This window comes from Harpia harpyja, chromosome 22 (assembly GCF_026419915.1).
Source record: "Harpia harpyja isolate bHarHar1 chromosome 22, bHarHar1 primary haplotype, whole genome shotgun sequence".
Lineage (NCBI taxonomy): Eukaryota > Metazoa > Chordata > Aves > Accipitriformes > Accipitridae > Harpia > Harpia harpyja.
This window is the reverse complement of record NC_068961.1, coordinates 13,478,924-13,506,597: the sequence shown is the minus strand read 5'-3', so window position 1 is coordinate 13,506,597 and position 27,674 is coordinate 13,478,924.

The window sequence follows — 27,674 nt, the reverse complement described above, 5'->3', positions numbered from 1 at the left end:
GCGTCTCTGCGAAAGCACAGATCCCCCCTGCTGTTGTGCCTGTAGATAGGGCGCCAAGGCGCCGTGAAGAGCAGCAAGAGCTTTCCGGGCTGGGCCCTTCCTTGTGGGAGAAGGAGCCGGACGTTTGCCTTTTCGGCAAGATGCTGTGCCGCGGTCGACCGCCTTGAGATGTTGCGTCTCTGCGAAAGCACAGATCCCCACTGCTGTTGTGCCTGTAGATAGGGCGCCAAGGCGCCGTGAAGAGCAGCAAGAGCTTTCCGGGCTGGGCCCTTCCTTGTGGGAGAAGGAGCCGGACGTTTGCCTTTTCGGCAAGAGGCTGTGCCGCGGCCGAGCACCATGAGATGTTGCGTCTCTGGGAAAGCACAGATCCCCACTGCTGTTGTGCCTGTAGATAGGGCGCCAAGGCACCGTGAAGAGCAGCAAGAGCTTTCAGGGCTGGGCCCTTCCTTGTGGGAGAAGGAGCCGGACGTTTGCCTTTTCGGCAAGAGGCTGTGCCGCGGCCGAGCACCATGAGATGTTGCGTCTCTGGGAAAGCACAGATCCCCACTGCTGTTGTTCCTGCAGATAGGGCGCCAAGGCACCGTGAAGAGCAGCAAGAGCTTTCCGGGCTGGGCCCTTCCTTGTGGGAGAAGGAGCCGGACGTTTGCCTTTTCGGCAAGATGCTGTGCCGCGGTCGACCGCCTTGAGATGTTGCGTCTCTGCGAAAGCACAGATCCCCACTGCTGTTGTGCCTGTAGATAGGGCGCCAAGGCACCGTGAAGAGCAGCAAGAGCTTTCAGGGCTGGGACCTTCCTTGTGGGAGAAGGAGCCGGACGTTTGCCTTTTCGGCAAGATGCTGTGCCGCGGTCGACCGCCTTGAGATGTTGCGTCTCTGGGAAAGCACAGATCCCCACTGCTGTTGTGCCTGTAGATAGGGCGCCAAGGCGCCGTGAAGAGCAGCAAGAGCTTTCAGGGCTGGGCCCTTCCTTGTGGCAGAAGGAGCCGGACGTTTGCCTTTTCGGCAAGAGGCTGTGCCGTGGCCGAGCACCATGAGATGTTGCGTCTCTGGGAAAGCACAGATCCCCACTGCTGTTGTGCCTGTAGATAGGGCGCCAAGGCACCGTGAAGAGCAGCAAGAGCTTTCAGGGCTGGGCCCTTCCTTGTGGGAGAAGGAGCCGGACGTTTGCCTTTTCGGCAAGAGGCTGTGCCGCGGCCGAGCACCATGAGATGTTGCGTCTCTGGGAAAGCACAGATCCCCACTGCTGTTGTGCCTGTAGATAGGGCGCCAAGGCACCGTGAAGAGCAGCAAGAGCTTTCAGGGCTGGGCCCTTCCTTGTGGGAGAAGGAGCCGGACGTTTGCCTTTTCGGCAAGATGCTGTGCCGCGGTCGACCGCCTTGAGATGTTGCGTCTCTGCGAAAGCACAGATCCCCCCTGCTGTTGTGCCTGTAGATAGGGCGCCAAGGCGCCGTGAAGAGCAGCAAGAGCTTTCCGGGCTGGGCCCTTCCTTGTGGGAGAAGGAGCCGGACGTTTGCCTTTTCGGCAAGATGCTGTGCCGCGGTCGACCGCCTTGAGATGTTGCGTCTCTGCGAAAGCACAGATCCCCACTGCTGTTGTGCCTGTAGATAGGGCGCCAAGGCACCGTGAAGAGCAGCAAGAGCTTTCAGGGCTGGGCCCTTCCTTGTGGGAGAAGGAGCCGGACGTTTGCCTTTTCGGCAAGAGGCTGTGCCGCGGCCGAGCACCATGAGATGTTGCGTCTCTGGGAAAGCACAGATCCCCACTGCTGTTGTTCCTGCAGATAGGGCGCCAAGGCACCGTGAAGAGCAGCAAGAGCTTTCCGGGCTGGGCCCTTCCTTGTGGGAGAAGGAGCCGGACGTTTGCCTTTTCGGCAAGATGCTGTGCCGCGGTCGACCGCCTTGAGATGTTGCGTCTCTGCGAAAGCACAGATCCCCACTGCTGTTGTGCCTGTAGATAGGGCGCCAAGGCACCGTGAAGAGCAGCAAGAGCTTTCAGGGCTGGGACCTTCCTTGTGGGAGAAGGAGCCGGACGTTTGCCTTTTCGGCAAGATGCTGTGCCGCGGTCGACCGCCTTGAGATGTTGCGTCTCTGGGAAAGCACAGATCCCCACTGCTGTTGTGCCTGTAGATAGGGCGCCAAGGCGCCGTGAAGAGCAGCAAGAGCTTTCAGGGCTGGGCCCTTCCTTGTGGCAGAAGGAGCCGGACGTTTGCCTTTTCGGCAAGAGGCTGTGCCGTGGCCGAGCACCATGAGATGTTGCGTCTCTGGGAAAGCACAGATCCCCACTGCTGTTGTGCCTGTAGATAGGGCGCCAAGGCACCGTGAAGAGCAGCAAGAGCTTTCAGGGCTGGGCCCTTCCTTGTGGGAGAAGGAGCCGGACGTTTGCCTTTTCGGCAAGAGGCTGTGCCGCGGCCGAGCACCATGAGATGTTGCGTCTCTGGGAAAGCACAGATCCCCACTGCTGTTGTGCCTGTAGATAGGGCGCCAAGGCACCGTGAAGAGCAGCAAGAGCTTTCCGGGCTGGGCCCTTCCTTGTGGGAGAAGGAGCCGGACGTTTGCCTTTTCGGCAAGAGGCTGTGCCGCGGCCGAGCGCCTTGATATGTTGCGTCTCTGGGAAAGCACAGATCCCCACTGCTGTTGTGCCTGTAGATAGGGCGCCAAGGCGCCGTGAAGAGCAGCAAGAGCTTTCAGGGCTGGGCCCTTCCTTGTGGGAGAAGGAGCCGGACGTTTGCCTTTTCGGCAAGAGGCTGTGCCGCGGCCGAGCACCATGAGATGTTGCGTCTCTGGGAAAGCACAGATCCCCACTGCTCTTGTGCCTGTAGATAGGGCGCCAAGGCACCGTGAAGAGCAGCAACAGCTTTCCGGGCTGGGCCCTTCCTTGTGGCAGAAGGAGCCGGACGTTTGCCTTTTCGGCAAGAGGCTGTGCCGCGGCCGAGCGCCATGAGATGTTGCGTCTCTGGGAAAGCACAGATCCCCACTGCTCTTGTGCCTGTAGATAGGGCGCCAAGGCACCGTGAAGAGCAGCAACAGCTTTCCGGGCTGGGCCCTTCCTTGTGGCAGAAGGAGCCGGACGTTTGCCTTTTCGGCAAGAGGCTGTGCCGCGGCCGAGCGCCATGAGATGTTGCGTCTCTGGGAAAGCACAGATCCCCACTGCTCTTGTGCCTGTAGATAGGGCGCCAAGGCACCGTGAAGAGCAGCAAGAGGTTTCCGGGCTGGGCCCTTCCTTGTGGGAGAAGGAGCCGGACGTTTGCGTTTTCGGCAAGAGGCTGTGCCGCGGCCGAGTGCCTTGATATGTTGCGTCTCTGGGAAAGCACAGATCCCCACTGCTGTTGTGCCTGTAGATAGGGCGCCAAGGCACCGTGAAGAGCAGCAAGAGCTTTCCGGGCTGGGCCCTTCCTTGTGGCAGAAGGAGCCGGACGTTTGCCTTTTCGGCAAGAGGCTGTGCCGCGGCCGAGCGCCATGAGATGTTGCGTCTCTGGGAAAGCACAGATCCCCACTGCTGTTGTTCCTGCAGATAGGGCGCCAAGGCACCGTGAAGAGCAGCAAGAGCTTTCCGGGCTGGGCCCTTCCTTGTGGGAGAAGGAGCCGGACGTTTGCCTTTTCGGCAAGATGCTGTGCCGCGGTCGACCGCCTTGAGATGTTGCGTCTCTGCGAAAGCACAGATCCCCACTGCTGTTGTGCCTGTAGATAGGGCGCCAAGGCGCCGTGAAGAGCAGCAAGAGCTTTCAGGGCTGGGCCCTTCCTTGTGGGAGAAGGAGCCGGACGTTTGCCTTTTCGGCAAGAGGCTGTGCCGCGGCCGAGCGCCATGAGATCTTGCGTCTCTGGGAAAGCACAGATCCCCACTGCTCTTGTGCCTGTAGATAGGGTGCCAAGGCACCGTGAAGAGCAGCAAGAGCTTTCAGGGCTGGGCCCTTCCTTGTGGCAGAAGGAGCCGGACGTTTGCCTTTTCGGCAAGAGGCTGTGCCGCGGCCGAGCGCCATGAGATGTTGCGTCTCTGGGAAAGCACAGATCCCCACTGCTCTTGTGCCTGTAGATAGGGCGCCAAGGCACCGTGAAGAGCAGCAAGAGCTTTCCGGGCTGGGCCCTTCCTTGTGGGAGAAGGAGCCGGACGTTTGCCTTTTCGGCAAGAGGCTGTGCCGCGGTCGACCGCCTTGAGATGTTGCGTCTCTGGGAAAGCACAGATCCCCACTGCTGTTGTGCCTGTAGATAGGGCGCCAAGGCGCCGTGAAGAGCAGCAAGAGCTTTCCGGGCTGGGCCCTTCCTTGTGGGAGAAGGAGCCGGACGTTTGCCTTTTCGGCAAGATGCTGTGCCGCGGTCGACCGCCTTGAGATGTTGCGTCTCTGCGAAAGCACAGATCCCCACTGCTGTTGTGCCTGTAGATAGGGCGCCAAGGCACCGTGAAGAGCAGCAAGAGCTTTCAGGGCTGGGGCCCTTCCTTGTGGGAGAAGGAGCCGGACGTTTGCCTTTTCGGCAAGAGGCTGTGCCGTGGCCGAGCACCATGAGATGTTGCGTCTCTGGGAAAGCACAGATCCCCACTGCTGTTGTGCCTGTAGATTAGGGCGCCAAGGCACCGTGAAGAGCAGCAAGAGCTTTCAGGGCTGGGCCCTTCCTTGTGGGAGAAGGAGCCGGACGTTTGCCTTTTCGGCAAGAGGCTGTGCGCGGCCGAGCACCATGAGATGTTGCGTCTCTGGGAAAGCACAGATCCCCACTGCTGTTGTGCCTGTAGATAGGGCGCCAAGGCACCGTGAAGAGCAGCAAGAGCTTTCAGGGCTGGGCCCTTCCTTGTGGGAGAAGGAGCCGGACGTTTGCCTTTTCGGCAAGAGGCTGTGCCGCGGCCGAGCGCCTTGATATGTTGCGTCTCTGGGAAAGCACAGATCCCCACTGCTGTTGTGCCCTGTAGATAGGGCGCCAAGGCGCCGTGAAGAGCAGCAAGAGCTTTCAGGGCTGGGCCCTTCCTTGTGGGAGAAGGAGCCGGACGTTTGCCTTTTCGGCAAGAGGCTGTGCCGCGGCGAGCGCCATGAGATCTTGCGTCTCTGGGAAAGCACAGATCCCCACTGCTCTTGTGCCTGTAGATAGGGCGCCAAGGCACCGTGAAGAGCAGCAACAGCTTTCCGGGCTGGGCCCTTCCTTGTGGCAGAAGGAGCCGGACGTTTGCCTTTTCGGCAAGAGGCTGTGCCGCGGCCGAGCGCCATGAGATGTTGCGTCTCTGGGAAAGCACAGATCCCCACTGCTGTTGTGCCTGTAGATAGGGCGCCAAGGCACCGTGAAGAGCAGCAACAGCTTTCCGGGCTGGGCCCTTCCTTGTGGCAGAAGGAGCCGGACGTTTGCCTTTTCGGCAAGAGGCTGTGCCGCGGCCGAGCGCCATGAGATGTTGCGTCTCTGGGAAAGCACAGATCCCCACTGCTCTTGTGCCTGTAGATAGGGCGCCAAGGCACCGTGAAGAGCAGCAACAGCTTTCCGGGCTGGGCCCTTCCTTGTGGGAGAAGGAGCCGGACGTTTGCGTTTTCGGCAAGAGGCTGTGCCGCGGCCTAGTGCCTTGATATGTTGCGTCTCTGGGAAAGCACAGATCCCCACTGCTGTTGTGCCTGTAGATAGGGCGCCAAGGCACCGTGAAGAGCAGCAAGAGCTTTCAGGGCTGGGCCCTTCTTGTGGCAGAAGTAGCCGGACGTTTGCGTTTTCGGCAAGAGGCTGTGCCGCGGCCGAGCGCCATGAGATGTTGCGTCTCTGGGAAAGCACAGATCCCCACTGCTGTTGTGCCTGTAGATAGGGCGCCAAGGCACCGTGAAGAGCAGCAAGAGCTTTCAGGGCTGGGCCCTTCCTTGTGGCAGAAGGAGCCAGACGTTTGCCTTTTCGGCAAGAGGCTGTGCCGCGGCCGAGCGCCATGAGATGTTGCGTCTCTGGGAAAGCACAGATCCCCACTGCTGTTGTTCCTGCAGATAGGGCGCCAAGGCACCGTGAAGAGCAGCAAGAGCTTTCCGGGCTGGGCCCTTCCTTGTGGGAGAAGGAGCCGGACGTTTGCCTTTTCGGCAAGAGGCTGTGCCGCGGTCGACCGCCTTGAGATGTTGCGTCTCTGCGAAAGCACAGATCCCCACTGCTGTTGTGCCTGTAGATAGGGCGCCAAGGCGCCGTGAAGAGCAGCAAGAGCTTTCCGGGCTGGGCCCTTCCTTGTGGGAGAAGGAGCCGGACGTTTGCCTTTTCGGCAAGATGCTGTGCCGCGGTCGACCGCCTTGAGATGTTGCGTCTCTGCGAAAGCACAGATCCCCACTGCTGTTGTGCCTGTAGATAGGGCGCCAAGGCACCGTGAAGAGCAGCAAGAGCTTTCAGGGCTGGGCCCTTCCTTGTGGGAGAAGGAGCCGGACGTTTGCCTTTTCGGCAAGAGGCTGTGCCGCGGCCGAGCACCATGAGATGTTGCGTCTCTGGGAAAGCACAGATCCCCACTGCTGTTGTGCCTGTAGATAGGGCGCCAAGGCACCGTGAAGAGCAGCAAGAGCTTTCAGGGCTGGGCCCTTCCTTGTGGGAGAAGGAGCCGGACGTTTGCCTTTTCGGCAAGAGGCTGTGCCGCGGCCGAGCACCATGAGATGTTGCGTCTCTGGGAAAGCACAGATCCCCACTGCTGTTGTGCCTGTAGATAGGGCGCCAAGGCACCGTGAAGAGCAGCAAGAGCTTTCCGGGCTGGGCCCTTCCTTGTGGGAGAAGGAGCCGGACGTTTGCCTTTTCGGCAAGAGGCTGTGCCGCGGCCGAGCGCCTTGATATGTTGCGTCTCTGGGAAAGCACAGATCCCCACTGCTGTTGTGCCTGTAGATAGGGCGCCAAGGCACCGTGAAGAGCAGCAAGAGCTTTACGGGCTGGGCCCTTCCTTGTGGGAGAAGGAGCCGGACGTTTGCCTTTTCGGCAAGAGGCTGTGCCGCGGCCGAGCGCCATGAGATCTTGCGTCTCTGGGAAAGCACAGATCCCCACTGCTGTTGTGCCTGTAGATAGGGCGCCAAGGCACCGTGAAGAGCAGCAACAGCATTCCGGGCTGGGCCCTTCCTTGTGGCAGAAGGAGCCGGACGTTTGCCTTTTCGGCAAGAGGCTGTGCCGCGGCCGAGCGCCATGAGATGTTGCGTCTCTGGGAAAGCACAGATCCCCACTGCTCTTGTGCCTGTAGATAGGGCGCCAAGGCACCGTGAAGAGCAGCAACAGCTTTCCGGGCTGGGCCCTTCCTTGTGGGAGAAGGAGCCGGACGTTTGCCTTTTCGGCAAGAGGCTGTGCCGCGGCCGAGCGCCATGAGATGTTGCGTCTCTGGGAAAGCACAGATCCCCACTGCTCTTGTGCCTGTAGATAGGGCGCCAAGGCACCGTGAAGAGCAGCAAGAGCTTTCCGGGCTGGGCCCTTCCTTGTGGGAGAAGGAGCCGGACGTTTGCGTTTTCGGCAAGAGGCTGTGCCGCGGCCGAGTGCCTTGATATGTTGCGTCTCTGGGAAAGCACAGATCCCCACTGCTGTTGTGCCTGTAGATAGGGCGCCAAGGCACCGTTAAGAGCAGCAACAGCTTTCAGGGCTGGGCCCTTCTTGTGGCAGAAGTAGCCGGACGTTTGCTTTTTCGGCAAGAGGCTGTGCCGCGGCCGAGCGCCATGAGATGTTGCGTCTCTGGGAAAGCACAGATCCCCACTGCTGTTGTGCCTGTAGATAGGGCGCCAAGGCACCGTGAAGAGCAGCAAGAGCTTTCCGGGCTGGGCCCTTCCTTGTGGCAGAAGGAGCCGGACGTTTGCCTTTTCGGCAAGAGGCTGTGCCGCGGCCGAGCGCCATGAGATGTTGCGTCTCTGGGAAAGCACAGATCCCCACTGCTGTTGTTCCTGCAGATAGGGCGCCAAGGCACCGTGAAGAGCAGCAAGAGCTTTCAGGGCTGGGCCCTTCCTTGTGGGAGAAGGAGCCGGACGTTTGCCTTTTCGGCAAGAGGCTGTGCCGCGGCCGAGCACCATGAGATGTTGCGTCTCTGGGAAAGCACAGATCCCCACTGCTGTTGTTCCTGCAGATAGGGCGCCAAGGCACCGTGAAGAGCAGCAAGAGCTTTCCGGGCTGGGCCCTTCCTTGTGGGAGAAGGAGCCGGACGTTTGCCTTTTCGGCAAGATGCTGTGCCGCGGTCGACCGCCTTGAGATGTTGCGTCTCTGGGAAAGCACAGATCCCCACTGCTGTTGTGCCTGTAGATAGGGCGCCAAGGCGCCGTGAAGAGCAGCAAGAGCTTTCCGGGCTGGGCCCTTCCTTGTGGGAGAAGGAGCCGGACGTTTGCCTTTTCGGCAAGATGCTGTGCCGCGGTCGACCGCCTTGAGATGTTGCGTCTCTGCGAAAGCACAGATCCCCACTGCTGTTGTGCCTGTAGATAGGGCGCCAAGGCGCCGTGAAGAGCAGCAAGAGCTTTCAGGGCTGGGCCCTTCCTTGTGGGAGAAGGAGCCGGACGTTTGCCTTTTCGGCAAGAGGCTGTGCCGTGGCCGAGCACCATGAGATGTTGCGTCTCTGGGAAAGCACAGATCCCCACTGCTGTTGTGCCTGTAGATAGGGCGCCAAGGCACCGTGAAGAGCAGCAAGAGCTTTCAGGGCTGGGCCCTTCCTTGTGGGAGAAGGAGCCGGACGTTTGCCTTTTCGGCAAGAGGCTGTGCCGCGGCCGAGCACCATGAGATGTTGCGTCTCTGGGAAAGCACAGATCCCCACTGCTGTTGTGCCTGTAGATAGGGCGCCAAGGCACCGTGAAGAGCAGCAACAGCTTTCCGGGCTGGGCCCTTCCTTGTGGGAGAAGGAGCCGGACGTTTGCCTTTTCGGCAAGAGGCTGTGCCGCGGCCGAGCGCCTTGATATGTTGCGTCTCTGGGAAAGCACAGATCCCCACTGCTGTTGTGCCTGTAGATAGGGCGCCAAGGCGCCGTGAAGAGCAGCAAGAGCTTTCAGGGCTGGGCCCTTCCTTGTGGGAGAAGGAGCCGGACGTTTGCCTTTTCGGCAAGAGGCTGTGCCGCGGCCGAGCGCCATGAGATGTTGCGTCTCTGGGAAAGCACAGATCCCCACTGCTGTTGTGCCTGTAGATAGGGCGCCAAGGCACCGTGAAGAGCAGCAACAGCTTTCCGGGCTGGGCCCTTCCTTGTGGGAGAAGGAGCCGGACGTTTGCCTTTTCGGCAAGAGGCTGTGCCGCGGCCGAGCGCCATGAGATGTTGCGTCTCTGGGAAAGCACAGATCCCCACTGCTCTTGTGCCTGTAGATAGGGCGCCAAGGCACCGTGAAGAGCAGCAACAGCTTTCCGGGCTGGGCCCTTCCTTGTGGCAGAAGGAGCCGGACGTTTGCCTTTTCGGCAAGAGGCTCTGCCGCGGCCCGAGCGCCATGAGATGTTGCGTCTCTGGGAAAGCACAGATCCCCACTGCTCTTGTGCCTGTAGATAGGGCGCCAAGGCACCGTGAAGAGCAGCAAGAGGTTTCCGGGCTGGGCCCTTCCTTGTGGGAGAAGGAGCCGGACGTTTGCGTTTTCGGCAAGAGGCTGTGCCGCGGCCGAGTGCCTTGATATGTTGCGTCTCTGGGAAAGCACAGATCCCCACTGCTGTTGTGCCTGTAGATAGGGCGCCAAGGCACCGTGAAGAGCAGCAAGAGGTTTCCGGGCTGGGCCCTTCCTTGTGGGAGAAGGAGCCGGACGTTTGCGTTTTCGGCAAGAGGCTGTGCCGCGGCCGAGCGCCATGAGATGTTGCGTCTCTGGGAAAGCACAGATCCCCACTGCTGTTGTGCCTGTAGATAGGGCGCCAAGGCACCGTGAAGAGCAGCAAGAGCTTTCCGGGCTGGGCCCTTCCTTGTGGCAGAAGGAGCCGGACGTTTGCCTTTTCGGCAAGAGGCTGTGCCGCGGCCGAGCGCCATGAGATGTTGCGTCTCTGGGAAAGCACAGATCCCCACTGCTGTTGTTCCTGCAGATAGGGCGCCAAGGCACCGTGAAGAGCAGCAAGAGCTTTCCGGGCTGGGCCCTTCCTTGTGGGAGAAGGAGCCGGACGTTTGCCTTTTCGGCAAGATGCTGTGCCGCGGTCGACCGCCTTGAGATGTTGCGTCTCTGCGAAAGCACAGATCCCCACTGCTGTTGTGCCTGTAGATAGGGCGCCAAGGCGCCGTGAAGAGCAGCAAGAGCTTTCCGGGCTGGGCCCTTCCTTGTGGGAGAAGGAGCCGGACGTTTGCCTTTTCGGCAAGATGCTGTGCCGCGGTCGACCGCCTTGAGATGTTGCGTCTCTGCGAAAGCACAGATCCCCACTGCTGTTGTGCCTGTAGATAGGGCGCCAAGGCGCCGTGAAGAGCAGCAAGAGCTTTCAGGGCTGGGCCCTTCCTTGTGGGAGAAGGAGCCGGACGTTTGCCTTTTGGCAAGAGGCTGTGCCGCGGCCGAGCACCATGAGATGTTGCGTCTCTGGGAAAGCACAGATCCCCACTGCTCTTGTGCCTGTAGATAGGGCGCCAAGGCACCGTGAAGAGCAGCAAGAGCGTTCAGGGCTGGGCCCTTCCTTGTGGGAGAAGGAGCCGGACGTTTGCCTTTTCGGCAAGAGGCTGTGCCGCGGGCCGAGCACCATGAGATGTTGCGTCTCTGGGAAAGCACAGATCCCCACTGCTGTTGTTCCTGCAGATAGGGCGCCAAGGCACCGTGAAGAGCAGCAAGAGCTTTCCGGGCTGGGCCCTTCCTTGTGGGAGAAGGAGCCGGACGTTTGCCTTTTCGGCAAGATGCTGTGCCGCGGTCGACCGCCTTGAGATGTTGCGTCTCTGCGAAAGCACAGATCCCCACTGCTGTTGTGCCTGTAGATAGGGCGCCAAGGCGCCGTGAAGAGCAGCAAGAGCTTTCCGGGCTGGGCCCTTCCTTGTGGGAGAAGGAGCCGGACGTTTGCCTTTTCGGCAAGATGCTGTGCCGCGGTCGACCGCCTTGAGATGTTGCGTCTCTGCGAAAGCACAGATCCCCAATGCTCTTGTGCCTGTAGATAGGGCGCCAAGGCGCCGTGAAGAGCAGCAAGAGCTTTCAGGGCTGGGCCCTTCCTTGTGGGAGAAGGAGCCGGACGTTTGCGTTTTCGGCAAGAGGCTGTGCCGCGGCCGAGCACCATGAGATGTTGCGTCTCTGGGAAAGCACAGATCCCCACTGCTGTTGTGCCTGTAGATAGGGCGCCAAGGCACCGTGAAGAGCAGCAAGAGCTTTCAGGGCTGGGCCCTTCCTTGTGGGAGAAGGAGCCGGACGTTTGCCTTTTCGGCAAGAGGCTGTGCCGCGGCCGAGCACCATGAGATGTTGCGTCTCTGGGAAAGCACAGATCCCCACTGCTGTTGTGCCTGTAGATAGGGCGCCAAGGCACCGTGAAGAGCAGCAAGAGGTTTCCGGGCTGGGCCCTTCCTTGTGGGAGAAGGAGCCGGACGTTTGCCTTTTCGGCAAGAGGCTGTGCCGCGGCCGAGCGCCTTGATATGTTGCGTCTCTGGGAAAGCACAGATCCCCACTGCTGTTGTGCCTGTAGATAGGGCGCCAAGGCGCCGTGAAGAGCAGCAAGAGCTTTCAGGGCTGGGCCCTTCCTTGTGGGAGAAGGAGCCGGACGTTTGCCTTTTCGGCAAGAGGCTGTGCCGCGGCCGAGCGCCATGAGATCTTGCGTCTCTGGGAAAGCACAGATCCCCACTGCTCTTGTGCCTGTAGATAGGGTGCCAAGGCACCGTGAAGAGCAGCAAGAGCTTTCAGGGCTGGGCCCTTCCTTGTGGCAGAAGGAGCCGGACGTTTGCCTTTTCGGCAAGAGGCTGTGCCGCGGCCGAGCGCCATGAGATGTTGCGTCTCTGGGAAAGCACAGATCCCCACTGCTGTTGTGCCTGTAGATAGGGCGCCAAGGCACCGTGAAGAGCAGCAAGAGCTTTCCGGGCTGGGCCCTTCCTTGTGGCAGAAGGAGCCGGACGTTTGCCTTTTCGGCAAGAGGCTGTGCCGTGGCCGAGCGCCATGAGATGTTGCGTCTCTGGGAAAGCACAGATCCCCACTGCTGTTGTTCCTGCAGATAGGGCGCCAAGGCACCGTGAAGAGCAGCAAGAGCTTTCCGGGCTGGGCCCTTCCTTGTTGGAGAAGGAGCCGGACGTTTGCCTTTTCGGCAAGATGCTGTGCCGCGGTCGACCGCCTTGAGATGTTGCGTCTCTGCGAAAGCACAGATCCCCACTGCTGTTGTGCCTGTAGATAGGGCGCCAAGGCGCCGTGAAGAGCAGCAAGAGCTTTCCGGGCTGGGCCCTTCCTTGTGGGAGAAGGAGCCGGACGTTTGCCTTTTCGGCAAGAGGCTGTGCCGCGGTCGACCGCCTTGAGATGTTGCGTCTCTGCGAAAGCACAGATCCCCACTGCTGTTGTGCCTGTAGATAGGGCGCCAAGGCGCCGTGAAGAGCAGCAAGAGCTTTCAGGGCTGGGCCCTTCCTTGTGGGAGAAGGAGCCGGACGTTTGCCTTTTCGGCAAGAGGCTGTGCCGCGGCCGAGCACCATGAGATGTTGCGTCTCTGGGAAAGCACAGATCCCCACTGCTGTTGTGCCTGTAGATAGGGCGCCAAGGCACCGTGAAGAGCAGCAAGAGCTTTCAGGGCTGGGCCCCTTCCTTGTGGGAGAAGGAGCCGGACGTTTGCCTTTTCGGCAAGAGGCTGTGCCGCGGCCGAGCACCATGAGATGTTGCGTCTCTGGGAAAGCACAGATCCCCACTGCTGTTGTGCCTGTAGATAGGGCGCCAAGGCACCGTGAAGAGCAGCAAGAGCTTTCCGGGCTGGGCCCTTCCTTGTGGGAGAAGGAGCCGGACGTTTGCCTTTTCGGCAAGAGGCTGTGCCGCGGCCGAGCGCCTTGATATGTTGCGTCTCTGGGAAAGCACAGATCCCCACTGCTGTTGTGCCTGTAGATAGGGCGCCAAGGCGCCGTGAAGAGCAGCAAGAGCTTTCAGGGCTGGGCCCTTCCTTGTGGGAGAAGGAGCCGGACGTTTGCCTTTTCGGCAAGAGGCTGTGCCGCGGCCGAGCGCCATGAGATGTTGCGTCTCTGGGAAAGCACAGATCCCCACTGCTCTTGTGCCTGTAGATAGGGTGCCAAGGCACCGTGAAGAGCAGCAACAGCTTTCCGGGCTGGGCCCTTCCTTGTGGCAGAAGGAGCCGGACGTTTGCCTTTTCGGCAAGAAGCTGTGCCGCGGCCGAGCGCCATGAGATGTTGCGTCTCTGGGAAAGCACAGATCCCCACTGCTGTTGTGCCTGTAGATAGGGCGCCAAGGCACCGTGAAGAGCAGCAAGAGCTTTCCGGGCTGGGCCCTTCCTTGTGGGAGAAGGAGCCGGACGTTTGCCTTTTCGGCAAGAGGCTGTGCCGCGGCCGAGCGCCATGAGATGTTGCGTCTCTGGGAAAGCACAGATCCCCACTGCTGTTGTTCCTGCAGATAGGGCGCCAAGGCACCGTGAAGAGCAGCAAGAGCTTTCCGGGCTGGGCCCTTCCTTGTGGGAGAAGGAGCCGGACGTTTGCCTTTTCGGCAAGATGCTGTGCCGCGGTCGACCGCCTTGAGATGTTGCGTCTCTGCGAAAGCACAGATCCCCACTGCTGTTGTGCCTGTAGATAGGGCGCCAAGGCGCCGTGAAGAGCAGCAAGAGCTTTCCGGGCTGGGCCCTTCCTTGTGGGAGAAGGAGCCGGACGTTTGCCTTTTCGGCAAGATGCTGTGCCGCGGTCGACCGCCTTGAGATGTTGCGTCTCTGCGAAAGCACAGATCCCCACTGCTGTTGTGCCTGTAGATAGGGCGCCAAGGCGCCGTGAAGAGCAGCAAGAGCTTTCAGGGCTGGGCCCTTCCTTGTGGGAGAAGGAGCCGGACGTTTGCCTTTTCGGCAAGAGGCTGTGCCGCGGCCGAGCACCATGAGATGTTGCGTCTCTGGGAAAGCACAGATCCCCACTGCTGTTGTGCCTGTAGATAGGGCGCCAAGGCACCGTGAAGAGCAGCAAGAGCTTTCAGGGCTGGGCCCTTCCTTGTGGGAGAAGGAGCCCGACGTTTGCCTTTTCGGCAAGAGGCTGTGCCGCGGCCGAGCACCATGAGATGTTGCGTCTCTGGGAAAGCACAGATCCCCACTGCTGTTGTTCCTGCAGATAGGGCGCCAAGGCACCGTGAAGAGCAGCAAGAGCTTTCAGGGCTGGGCCCTTCCTTGTGGGAGAAGGAGCCGGACGTTTGCCTTTTCGGCAAGATGCTGTGCCGCGGTCGACCGCCTTGAGATGTTGCGTCTCTGGGAAAGCACAGATCCCCACTGCTGTTGTGCCTGTAGATAGGGCGCCAAGGCGCCGTGAAGAGCAGCAAGAGCTTTCCGGGCTGGGCCCTTCCTTGTGGGAGAAGGAGCCGGACGTTTGCCTTTTCGGCAAGATGCTGTGCCGCGGTCGACCGCCTTGAGATGTTGCGTCTCTGCGAAAGCACAGATCCCCACTGCTGTTGTGCCTGTAGATAGGGCGCCAAGGCGCCGTGAAGAGCAGCAAGAGCTTTCAGGGCTGGGCCCTTCCTTGTGGGAGAAGGAGCCGGACGTTTGCCTTTTCGGCAAGAGGCTGTGCCGCGGCCGAGCACCATGAGATGTTGCGTCTCTGGGAAAGCACAGATCCCCACTGCTGTTGTGCCTGTAGATAGGGCGCCAAGGCACCGTGAAGAGCAGCAAGAGCTTTCAGGGCTGGGCCCTTCCTTGTGGGAGAAGGAGCCGGACGTTTGCCTTTTCGGCAAGAGGCTGTGCCGCGGCCGAGCACCATGAGATGTTGCGTCTCTGGGAAAGCACAGATCCCCACTGCTGTTGTGCCTGTAGATAGGGCGCCAAGGCACCGTGAAGAGCAGCAACAGCTTTCCGGGCTGGGCCCTTCCTTGTGGGAGAAGGAGCCGGACGTTTGCCTTTTCGGCAAGAGGCTGTGCCGCGGCCGAGCGCCATGAGATGTTGCGTCTCTGGGAAAGCACAGATCCCCACTGCTGTTGTGCCTGTAGATAGGGCGCCAAGGCGCCGTGAAGAGCAGCAAGAGCTTTCAGGGCTGGGCCCTTCCTTGTGGCAGAAGGAGCCGGATGTTTGCCTTTTCGGCAAGAGGCTGTGCCGCGGCCGAGCGCCATGAGATGTTGCGTCTCTGGGAAAGCACAGATCCCCACTGCTGTTGTGCCTGTAGATAGGGTGCCAAGGCACCGTGAAGAGCAGCAACAGCTTTCAGGGCTGGGCCCTTCCTTGTGGCAGAAGGAGCCGGACGTTTTCGGCAAGAGGCTGTGCCGCGGCCCAGCGCCATGAGATGTTGCGTCTCTGGGAAAGCACAGATCCCCACTGCTGTTGTGCCTGTAGATAGGGCGCCAAGGCACCGTGAAGAGCAGCAAGAGCTTTCAGGGCTGGGCCCTTCCTTGTGGGAGAAGGAGCCGGACGTTTGCCTTTTCAGCAAGAGGCTGTGCCGCGGCCGAGCGCCATGAGATGTTGCGTCTCTGGGAAAGCACAGATCCCCACTGCTGTTGTTCCTGCAGATAGGGCGCCAAGGCACCGTGAAGAGCAGCAAGAGCTTTCCGGGCTGGGCCCTTCCTTGTGGGAGAAGGAGCCGGACGTTTGCCTTTTCGGCAAGATGCTGTGCCGCGGTCGACCGCCTTGAGATGTTGCGTCTCTGGGAAAGCACAGATCCCCACTGTTGTTGTGCCTGTAGATAGGGCGCCAAGGCGCCGTGAAGAGCAGCAAGAGCTTTCCGGGCTGGGCCCTTCCTTGTGGGAGAAGGAGCCGGACGTTTGCCTTTTCGGCAAGATGCTGTGCCGCGGTCGACCGCCTTGAGATGTTGCGTCTCTGCGAAAGCACAGATCCCCACTGCTGTTGTGCCTGTAGATAGGGCGCCAAGGCGCCGTGAAGAGCAGCAAGAGCTTTCAGGGCTGGGCCCTTCCTTGTGGGAGAAGGAGCCGGACGTTTGCCTTTTCGGCAAGAGGCTGTGCCGCGGCCGAGCGCCATGAGATGTTGCGTCTCTGGGAAAGCACAGATCCCCACTGCTGTTGTGCCTGTAGATAGGGCGCCAAGGCACCGTGAAGAGCAGCAAGAGCTTTCAGGGCTGGGCCCTTCCTTGTGGGAGAAGGAGCCGGACGTTTGCCTTTTCGGCAAGAGGCTGTGCCGCGGCAGAGCACCATGAGATGTTGCGTCTCTGGGAAAGCACAGATCCCCACTGCTGTTGTGCCTGTAGATAGGGCGCCAAGGCACCGTGAAGAGCAGCAACAGCTTTCCGGGCTGGGCCCTTCCTTGTGGGAGAAGGAGCCGGACGTTTGCCTTTTCGGCAAGAGGCTGTGCCGCGGCCGAGCGCCTTGAGATGTTGCGTCTCTGGGAAAGCACAGATCCCCACTGCTGTTGTGCCTGTAGATAGGGCGCCAAGGCACCGTGAAGAGCAGCAAGAGCTTTCCGGGCTGGGCCCTTCCTTGTGGGAGAAGGAGCCGGACGTTTGCGTTTTCGGCAAGAGGCTGTGCCGCGGCCGAGTGCCTTGATATGTTGCGTCTCTGGGAAAGCACAGATCCCCACTGCTGTTGTGCCTGTAGATAGGGCGCCAAGGCGCCGTGAAGAGCAGCAAGAGCTTTCAGGGCTGGGCCCTTCCTTGTGGGAGAAGGAGCCGGACGTTTGCCTTTTCGGCAAGAGGCTGTGCCGCGGCCGAGCACCATGAGATGTTGCGTCTCTGGGAAAGCACAGATCCCCACTGCTGTTGTGCCTGTAGATAGGGCGCCAAGGCACCGTGAAGAGCAGCAAGAGCTTTCAGGGCTGGGCCCTTCCTTGTGGGAGAAGGAGCCCGACGTTTGCCTTTTCGGCAAGAGGCTGTGCCGCGGCCGAGCACCATGAGATGTTGCGTCTCTGGGAAAGCACAGATCCCCACTGCTGTTGTTCCTGCAGATAGGGCGCCAAGGCACCTTGAAGAGCAGCAAGAGCTTTCAGGGCTGGGCCCTTCCTTGTGGGAGAAGGAGCCGGACGTTTGCCTTTTCGGCAAGATGCTGTGCCGCGGTCGACCGCCTTGAGATGTTGCGTCTCTGGGAAAGCACAGATCCCCACTGCTGTTGTGCCTGTAGATAGGGCGCCAAGGCGCCGTGAAGAGCAGCAAGAGCTTTCCGGGCTGGGCCCTTCCTTGTGGGAGAAGGAGCCGGACGTTTGCCTTTTCGGCAAGATGCTGTGCCGCGGTCGACCGCCTTGAGATGTTGCGTCTCTGCGAAAGCACAGATCCCCACTGCTGTTGTGCCTGTAGATAGGGCGCCAAGGCGCCGTGAAGAGCAGCAAGAGCTTTCAGGGCTGGGCCCTTCCTTGTGGGAGAAGGAGCCGGACGTTTGCCTTTTCGGCAAGAGGCTGTGCCGCGGCCGAGCACCATGAGATGTTGCGTCTCTGGGAAAGCACAGATCCCCACTGCTGTTGTGCCTGTAGATAGGGCGCCAAGGCACCGTGAAGAGCAGCAAGAGCTTTCAGGGCTGGGCCCTTCCTTGTGGGAGAAGGAGCCGGACGTTTGCCTTTTCGGCAAGAGGCTGTGCCGCGGCCGAGCACCATGAGATGTTGCGTCTCTGGGAAAGCACAGATCCCCACTGCTGTTGTGCCTGTAGATAGGGCGCCAAGGCACCGTGAAGAGCAGCAACAGCTTTCCGGGCTGGGCCCTTCCTTGTGGGAGAAGGAGCCGGACGTTTGCTTTTTCGGCAAGAGGCTGTGCCGCGGCCGAGCGCCTTGATATGTTGCGTCTCTGGGAAAGCACAGATCCCCACTGCTGTTGTGCCTGTAGATAGGGCGCCAAGGCGCCGTGAAGAGCAGCAAGAGCTTTCAGGGCTGGGCCCTTCCTTGTGGCAGAAGGAGCCGGACGTTTGCCTTTTCGGCAAGAGGCTGTGCCGCGGCCGAGCGCCATGAGATGTTGCGTCTCTGGGAAAGCACAGATCCCCACTGCTCTTGTGCCTGTAGATAGGGTGCCAAGGCACCGTGAAGAGCAGCAAGAGCTTTCAGGGCTGGGCCCTTCCTTGTGGCAGAAGGAGCCGGACGTTTTCGGCAAGAGGCTGTGCCGCGGCCGAGCGCCATGAGATGTTGCGTCTCTGGGAAAGCACAGATCCCCACTGCTCTTGTGCCTGTAGATAGGGCGCCAAGGCACCGTGAAGAGCAGCAAGAGCTTTCCGGGCTGGGCCCTTCCTTGTGGGAGAAGGAGCCGGACGTTTGCCTTTTCGGCAAGAGGCTGTGCCGCGGCCGAGCGCCATGAGATGTTGCGTCTCTGGGAAAGCACAGATCCCCACTGCTGTTGTTCCTGCAGATAGGGCGCCAAGGCACCGTGAAGAGCAGCAAGAGCTTTCCGGGCTGGGCCCTTCCTTGTGGGAGAAGGAGCCGGACGTTTGCCTTTTCGGCAAGATGCTGTGCCGCGGTCGACCGCCTTGAGATGTTGCGTCTCTGCGAAAGCACAGATCCCCACTGCTGTTGTGCCTGTAGATAGGGCGCCAAGGCGCCGTGAAGAGCAGCAAGAGCTTTCAGGGCTGGGCCCTTCCTTGTGGGAGAAGGAGCCGGACGTTTGCCTTTTCGGCAAGAGGCTGTGCCGCGGCCGAGCGCCATGAGATGTTGCGTCTCTGGGAAAGCACAGATCCCCACTGCTGTTGTGCCTGTAGATAGGGCGCCAAGGCACCGTGAAGAGCAGCAAGAGCTTTCAGGGCTGGGCCCTTCCTTGTGGGAGAAGGAGCCGGACGTTTGCCTTTTCGGCAAGAGGCTGTGCCGCGGCCGAGCACCATGAGATGTTGCGTCTCTGGGAAAGCACAGATCCCCACTGCTGTTGTGCCTGTAGATAGGGCGCCAAGGCACCGTGAAGAGCAGCAACAGCTTTCCGGGCTGGGCCCTTCCTTGTGGGAGAAGGAGCCGGACGTTTGCCTTTTCGGCAAGAGGCTGTGCCGCGGCCGAGCGCCTTGAGATGTTGCGTCTCTGGGAAAGCACAGATCCCCACTGCTGTTGTGCCTGTAGATAGGGCGCCAAGGCACCGTGAAGAGCAGCAAGAGCTTTCAGGGCTGGGCCCTTCCTTGTGGGAGAAGGAGCCGGACGTTTGCCTTTTCGGCAAGAGGCTGTGCCGCGGCCGAGCACCATGAGATGTTGCGTCTCTGGGAAAGCACAGATCCCCACTGCTGTTGTGCCTGTAGATAGGGCGCCAAGGCACCGTGAAGAGCAGCAACAGCTTTCCGGGCTGGGCCCTTCCTTGTGGGAGAAGGAGCCGGACGTTTGCCTTTTCGGCAAGATGCTGTGCCGCGGTCGACCGCCTTGAGATGTTGCGTCTCTGCGAAAGCACAGATCCCCACTGCTGTTGTGCCTGTAGATAGGGCGCCAAGGCGCCGTGAAGAGCAGCAACAGCTTTCAGGGCTGGGCCCTTCCTTGTGGGAGAAGGAGCCGGACGTTTGCCTTTTCGGCAAGAGGCTGTGCCGCGGCCGAGCGCCATGAGATGTTGCGTCTCTGGGAAAGCACAGATCCCCACTGCTGTTGTGCCTGTAGATAGGGCGCCAAGGCACCGTGAAGAGCAGCAAGAGCTTTCCGGGCTGGGCCCTTCCTTGTGGGAGAAGGAGCCGGACGTTTGCCTTTTCGGCAAGAGGCTGTGCCGCGGCCGAGCGCCATGAGATGTTGCGTCTCTGGGAAAGCACAGATCCCCACTGCTGTTGTTCCTGCAGATAGGGCGCCAAGGCACCGTGAAGAGCAGCAAGAGCTTTCCGGGCTGGGCCCTTCCTTGTGGGAGAAGGAGCCGGACGTTTGCCTTTTCGGCAAGATGCTGTGCCGCGGTCGACCGCCTTGAGATGTTGCGTCTCTGCGAAAGCACAGATCCCCACTGCTGTTGTGCCTTTAGATAGGGCGCCAAGGCGCCGTGAAGAGCAGCAAGAGCTTTCCGGGCTGGGCCCTTCCTTGTGGGAGAAGGAGCCGGACGTTTGCCTTTTCGGCAAGAGGCTGTGCCGCGGCCGAGCACCATGAGATGTTGCGTCTCTGGGAAAGCACAGATCCCCACTGCTCTTGTGCCTGTAGATAGGGCGCCAAGGCACCGTGAAGAGCAGCAAGAGCTTTCAGGGCTGGGCCCTTCCTTGTGGGAGAAGGAGCCGGACGTTTGCGTTTTCGGCAAGAGGCTGTGCCGCGGCCGAGCACCATGAGATGTTGCGTCTCTGGGAAAGCACAGATCCCCACTGCTCTTGTGCCTGTAGATAGGGCACCAAGGAACCGTGAAGAGCAGCAACAGCTTTCCGGGCTGGGCCCTTCCTTGTGGGAGAAGGAGCCGGACGTTTGCCTTTTCGGCAAGAGGCTCTGCCGCGGCCGAGCGCCATGAGATGTTGCGTCTCTGAGAAAGCACAGATCCCCACTGCTGTTGTGCCTGTTGATAGGGCGCCAAGGCACCGTGAAGAGCAGCAACAGCTTTCCGGGCTGGGCCCTTTTTGTGGCAGAAGGAGCCGGACATTTGCGTTTTCGGCAATTGGCTGTGCCGCGGCCGAGCGCCATGAGATGTTGCGTCTCTGGGAAAGCACAGATCCCCACTGCTCTTGTGCCTGTAGATAGGGCGCCAAGGCACCGTGAAGAGCAGCAACAGCTTTCCGGGCTGGGCCCTTCCTTGTGGCAGAAGGAGCCGGACGTTTGCCTTTTCGGCAAGAGGCTGTGCCGCGGCCGAGCGCCATGAGATGTTGCGTCTCTGGGAAAGCACAGATCCCCACTGCTGTTGTGCCTGTAGATAGGGTGCCAAGGCACCGTGAAGAGCAGCAAGAGCTTTCCGGGCTGGGCCCTTCCTTGTGGGAGAAGGAGCCGGACGTTTGCCTTTTCGGCAAGAGGCTCTGCCGCGGCCGAGCGCCATGAGATGTTGCGTCTCTGGGAAAGCACAGATCCCCACTGCTGTTGTGCCTGTAGATAGGGTGCCAAGGCACCGTGAAGAGCAGCAACAGCTTTCAGGGCTGGGCCCTTCCTTGTGGGAGAAGGAGCCGGACGTTTGCCTTTTCGGCAAGAGGCTGTGCCGCGGCCAAGCGCCATGAGATGTTGCGTCTCTGGGAAAGCACAGATCCCCACTGCTGTTGTGCCTGTTGATAGGGCTCCAAGGCACCGTGAAGAGCAGCAAGAGCTTTCCGGGCTGGGCCCTTCCTTGTGGGAGAAGGAGCCGGACGTTTGCCTTTTCGGCAAGAGGCTGTGCCGCGGCCGAGCGCCTTGAGATGTTGCGTCTCTGGGAAAGCACAGATCCCCACTGCTCTTGTGCCTGTAGATAGGGCGCCAAGGCACCGTGAAGAGCAGCAAGAGCTTTCAGGGCTGGGCCCTTCCTTGTGGGAGAAGGAGCCGGACGTTTGCCTTTTCGGCAAGAGGCTGTGCCACGGCCGAGTGCCATGAGATGTTGCGTCTCTGGGAAAGCACAGATCCCCACTGCTCTTGTGCCTGTAGATAGGGCGCCAAGGCACCGTGAAGAGCAGCAAGAGCTTTCAGGGCTGGGCCCTTCCTTGTGGGAGAAGGAGCCGGACGTTTGCGTTTTCGGCAAGAGGCTGTGCCGCGGCCGAGCGCCATGAGATGTTGCGTCTCTGGGAAAGCACAGATCCCCACTGCTGTTGTGCCTGTAGATAGGGCGCCAAGGCACCGTGAAGAGCAGCAACAGCTTTAAGGGCTGGGCCCTTCCTTGTGGGAGAAGGAGCCGGACGTTTGCCTTTTCGGCAAGAGGCTGTGCCGCGGCCGAGCGCCTTGAGATGTTGCGTCTCTGAGAAAGCACAGATCCCCACTGCTGTTGTGCCTGTTGATAGGGCGCCAAGGCACCGTGAAGAGCAGCAAGAGCTTTCCGGGCTGGGCCCTTCCTTGTGGGAGAAGGAGCCGGACGTTTGCCTTTTCGGCAAGAGGCTGTGCCGCGGCCGAGTGCCATGAGATGTTGCGTCTCTGGGAAAGCACAGATCCCCACTGCTGTTGTGCCTGTAGATAGGGCGCCAAGGCGCCGTGAAGAGCAGCAAGAGCTTTCAGGGCTGGGCCCTTCCTTGTGGGAGAAGGAGCCGGACGTTTGCCTTTTCGGCAAGAGGCTGTGCCGCGGCCGAGCACCATGAGATGTTGCGTCTCTGGGAAAGCACAGATCCCCACTGCTCTTGTGCCTGTAGATAGGGCGCCAAGGCACCGTGAAGAGCAGCAACAGCTTTCCGGGCTGGGCCCTTCCTTGTGGCAGAAGGAGCCGGACGTTTGCCTTTTCGGCAAGAGGCTGTGCCGCGGCCGAGCGCCATGAGATGTTGCGTCTCTGGGAAAGCACAGATCCCCACTGCTCTTGTGCCTGTAGATAGGGCGCCAAGGCACCGTGAAGAGCAGCAACAGCTTTCAGGGCTGGGCCCTTCCTTGTGGGAGAAGGAGCCGGACGTTTGCCTTTTCGGCAAGAGGCTGTGCCGCGGCCGAGCGCCATGAGATGTTGCGTCTCTGGGAAAGCACAGATCCCCACTGCTGTTGTTCCTGCAGATAGGGCGCCAAGGCACCGTGAAGAGCAGCAAGAGCTTTCCGGGCTGGGCCCTTCCTTGTGGGAGAAGGAGCCGGACGTTTGCCTTTTCGGCAAGATGCTGTGCCGCGGTCGACCGCCTTGAGATGTTGCGTCTCTGCGAAAGCACAGATCCCCACTGCTGTTGTGCCTTTAGATAGGGCGCCAAGGCGCCGTGAAGAGCAGCAAGAGCTTTCCGGGCTGGGCCCTTCCTTGTGGGAGAAGGAGCCGGACGTTTGCCTTTTCGGCAAGAGGCTGTGCCGCGGCCGAGCACCATGAGATGTTGCGTCTCTGGGAAAGCACAGATCCCCACTGCTCTTGTGCCTGTAGATAGGGCGCCAAGGCACCGTGAAGAGCAGCAAGAGCTTTCAGGGCTGGGCCCTTCCTTGTGGGAGAAGGAGCCGGACGTTTGCGTTTTCGGCAAGAGGCTGTGCCGCGGCCGAGCACCATGAGATGTTGCGTCTCTGGGAAAGCACAGATCCCCACTGCTCTTGTGCCTGTAGATAGGGCACCAAGGAACCGTGAAGAGCAGCAACAGCTTTCCGGGCTGGGCCCTTCCTTGTGGGAGAAGGAGCCGGACGTTTGCCTTTTCGGCAAGAGGCTCTGCCGCGGCCGAGCGCCATGAGATGTTGCGTCTCTGAGAAAGCACAGATCCCCACTGCTGTTGTGCCTGTTGATAGGGCGCCAAGGCACCGTGAAGAGCAGCAACAGCTTTCCGGGCTGGGCCCTTCTTGTGGCAGAAGGAGCCGGACATTTGCGTTTTCGGCAATTGGCTGTGCCGCGGCCGAGCGCCATGAGATGTTGCGTCTCTGGGAAAGCACAGATCCCCACTGCTCTTGTGCCTGTAGATAGGGCGCCAAGGCACCGTGAAGAGCAGCAACAGCTTTCCGGGCTGGGCCCTTCCTTGTGGCAGAAGGAGCCGGACGTTTGCCTTTTCGGCAAGAGGCTGTGCCGCGGCCGAGCGCCATGAGATGTTGCGTCTCTGGGAAAGCACAGATCCCCACTGCTGTTGTGCCTGTAGATAGGGTGCCAAGGCACCGTGAAGAGCAGCAAGAGCTTTCCGGGCTGGGCCCTTCCTTGTGGGAGAAGGAGCCGGACGTTTGCCTTTTCGGCAAGAGGCTCTGCCGCGGCCGAGCGCCATGAGATGTTGCGTCTCTGGGAAAGCACAGATCCCCACTGCTGTTGTGCCTGTAGATAGGGTGCCAAGGCACCGTGAAGAGCAGCAACAGCTTTCAGGGCTGGGCCCTTCCTTGTGGGAGAAGGAGCCGGACGTTTGCCTTTTCGGCAAGAGGCTGTGCCGCGGCCAAGCGCCATGAGATGTTGCGTCTCTGGGAAAGCACAGATCCCCACTGCTGTTGTGCCTGTTGATAGGGCTCCAAGGCACCGTGAAGAGCAGCAAGAGCTTTCCGGGCTGGGCCCTTCCTTGTGGGAGAAGGAGCCGGACGTTTGCCTTTTCGGCAAGAGGCTGTGCCGCGGCCGAGCGCCTTGAGATGTTGCGTCTCTGGGAAAGCACAGATCCCCACTGCTCTTGTGCCTGTAGATAGGGCGCCAAGGCACCGTGAAGAGCAGCAAGAGCTTTCAGGGCTGGGCCCTTCCTTGTGGGAGAAGGAGCCGGACGTTTGCCTTTTCGGCAAGAGGCTGTGCCACGGCCGAGTGCCATGAGATGTTGCGTCTCTGGGAAAGCACAGATCCCCACTGCTGTTGTGCCTGTAGATAGGGCGCCAAGGCACCGTGAAGAGCAGCAAGAGCTTTCCGGGCTGGGCCCTTCCTTGTGGGAGAAGGAGCCGGACGTTTGCGTTTTCGGCAAGAGGCTGTGCCGCGGCCGAGCGCCATGAGATGTTGCGTCTCTGGGAAAGCACAGATCCCCACTGCTGTTGTGCCTGTAGATAGGGCGCCAAGGCACCGTGAAGAGCAGCAACAGCTTTAAGGGCTGGGCCCTTCCTTGTGGGAGAAGGAGCCGGACGTTTGCCTTTTCGGCAAGAGGCTGTGCCGCGGCCGAGCGCCTTGAGATGTTGCGTCTCTGAGAAAGCACAGATCCCCACTGCTGTTGTGCCTGTTGATAGGGCGCCAAGGCACCGTGAAGAGCAGCAAGAGCTTTCCGGGCTGGGCCCTTCCTTGTGGGAGAAGGAGCCGGACGTTTGCCTTTTCGGCAAGAGGCTGTGCCGCGGCCGAGTGCCATGAGATGTTGCGTCTCTGGGAAAGCACAGATCCCCACTGCTGTTGTGCCTGTAGATAGGGCGCCAAGGCACCGTGAAGAGCAGCAACAGCTTTCCGGGCTGGGCCCTTCTTGTGGCAGAAGGAGCCGGACGTTTGCGTTTTCGGCAAGAGGCTGTGCCGCGGCCGAGCGCCATGAGATGTTGCGTCTCTGGGAAAGCACAGATCCCCACTGCTGTTGTGCCTGTAGATAGGGCGCCAAGGCACCGTGAAGAGCAGCAACAGCTTTCCGGGCTGGGCCCTTCTTGTGGCAGAAGGAGCCGGACGTTTGCGTTTTCGGCAAGAGGCTGTGCCGCGGCCGAGCGCCATGAGATGTTGCGTCTCTGGGAAAGCACAGATCCCCACTGCTCTTGTGCCTGTAGATAGGGCGCCAAGGCACCGTGAAGAGCAGCAACAGCTTTCCGGGCTGGGCCCTTCCTTGTGGCAGAAGGAGCCGGACGTTTGCCTTTTCGGCAAGAGGCTGTGCCGCGGCCGAGCGCCATGAGATGTTGCGTCTCTGGGAAAGCACAGATCCCCACTGCTGTTGTGCCTGTAGATAGGGCGCCAAGGCACCGTGAAGAGCAGCAACAGCTTTCAAGGCTGGGCCCTTCCTTGTGGGAGAAGGAGCCGGACGTTTGCGTTTTCGGCAAGAGGCTGTGCCGCGGCCGAGCGCCATGAGATGTTGCGTCTCTGGGAAAGCACAGATCCCCACTGCTCTTGTGCCTGTAGATAGGGCGCCAAGGCACTGTGAAGAGCAGCAACAGCTTTCCGGGCTGGGCCCTTCCTTGTGGGAGAAAGAGCCGGACGTTTGCCTTTTCGGCAAGAGGCTGTGCCGTGGCCGAGCGCCATGAGATGTTGCGTCTCTGGGAAAGCACAGATCCCCACTGCTGTTGTGCCTGTAGATAGGGCGCCAAGGCACCGTGAAGAGCAGCAAGAGCTTTCCGGGCTGGGCCCTTCCTTGTGGGAGAAGGAGCCGGACGTTTGCCTTTTTGGCAAGAGGCTGTGCCGCGGCCGAGCGCCATGAGATGTTGCGTCTCTGGGAAAGCACAGATCCCCACTGCTGTTGTGCCTGTAGATAGGGTGCCAAGGCACCGTGAAGAGCAGTAAGAGCTTTCCGGGCTGGGCCCTTCCTTGTGGGAGAAGGAGCCGGACGTTTGCCTTTTCGGCAAGACGCTGTGCCGCGGCCGAGCACCATGAGATGTTGCGTCTCTGGGAAAGCACAGATCCCCACTGCTCTTGTGCCTGTAGATAGGGCACCAAGGAACCGTGAAGAGCAGCAACAGCTTTCCGGGCTGGGCCCTTCCTTGTGGGAGAAGGAGCCGGACGTTTGCCTTTTCGGCAAGAGGCTCTGCCGCGGCCGAGCGCCATGAGATGTTGCGTCTCTGAGAAAGCACAGATCCCCACTGCTGTTGTGCCTGTTGATAGGGCGCCAAGGCACCGTGAAGAGCAGCAACAGCTTTCCGGGCTGGGCCCTTCTTGTGGCAGAAGGAGCCGGACATTTGCGTTTTCGGCAATTGGCTGTGCCGCGGCCGAGCGCCATGAGATGTTGCGTCTCTGGGAAAGCACAGATCCCCACTGCTGTTGTGCCTGTAGATAGGGCGCCAAGGCACCGTGAAGAGCAGCAACAGCTTTCCGGGCTGGGCCCTTCCTTGTGGCAGAAGGAGCCGGACGTTTGCCTTTTCGGCAAGAGGCTGTGCCGCGGCCGAGCGCCATGAGATGTTGCGTCTCTGGGAAAGCACAGATCCCCACTGCTGTTGTGCCTGTAGATAGGGTGCCAAGGCACCGTGAAGAGCAGCAAGAGCTTTCCGGGCTGGGCCCTTCCTTGTGGGAGAAGGAGCCGGACGTTTGCCTTTTCGGCAAGAGGCTCTGCCGCGGCCGAGCGCCATGAGATGTTGCGTCTCTGGGAAAGCACAGATCCCCACTGCTGTTGTGCCTGTAGATAGGGTGCCAAGGCACCGTGAAGAGCAGCAACAGCTTTCAGGGCTGGGCCCTTCCTTGTGGGAGAAGGAGCCGGACGTTTGCCTTTTCGGCAAGAGGCTGTGCCGCGGCCAAGCGCCATGAGATGTTGCGTCTCTGGGAAAGCACAGATCCCCACTGCTGTTGTGCCTGTTGATAGGGCTCCAAGGCACCGTGAAGAGCAGCAAGAGCTTTCCGGGCTGGGCCCTTCCTTGTGGGAGAAGGAGCCGGACGTTTGCCTTTTCGGCAAGAGGCTGTGCCGCGGCCGAGCGCCTTGAGATGTTGCGTCTCTGGGAAAGCACAGATCCCCACTGCTCTTGTGCCTGTAGATAGGGCGCCAAGGCACCGTGAAGAGCAGCAAGAGCTTTCAGGGCTGGGCCCTTCCTTGTGGGAGAAGGAGCCGGACGTTTGCCTTTTCGGCAAGAGGCTGTGCCACGGCCGAGTGCCATGAGATGTTGCGTCTCTGGGAAAGCACAGATCCCCACTGCTCTTGTGCCTGTAGATAGGGCGCCAAGGCACCGTGAAGAGCAGCAAGAGCTTTCAGGGCTGGGCCCTTCCTTGTGGGAGAAGGAGCCGGACGTTTGCGTTTTCGGCAAGAGGCTGTGCCGCGGCCGAGCGCCATGAGATGTTGCGTCTCTGGGAAAGCACAGATCCCCACTGCTGTTGTGCCTGTAGATAGGGCGCCAAGGCACCGTGAAGAGCAGCAACAGCTTTAAGGGCTGGGCCCTTCCTTGTGGGAGAAGGAGCCGGACGTTTGCCTTTTCGGCAAGAGGCTGTGCCGCGGCCGAGCGCCTTGAGATGTTGCGTCTCTGAGAAAGCACAGATCCCCACTGCTGTTGTGCCTGTTGATAGGGCGCCAAGGCACCGTGAAGAGCAGCAAGAGCTTTCCGGGCTGGGCCCTTCCTTGTGGGAGAAGGAGCCGGACGTTTGCCTTTTCGGCAAGAGGCTGTGCCGCGGCCGAGTGCCATGAGATGTTGCGTCTCTGGGAAAGCACAGATCCCCACTGCTGTTGTGCCTGTAGATAGGGCGCCAAGGCGCCGTGAAGAGCAGCAAGAGCTTTCAGGGCTGGGCCCTTCCTTGTGGGAGAAGGAGCCGGACGTTTGCCTTTTCGGCAAGAGGCTGTGCCGCGGCCGAGCACCATGAGATGTTGCGTCTCTGG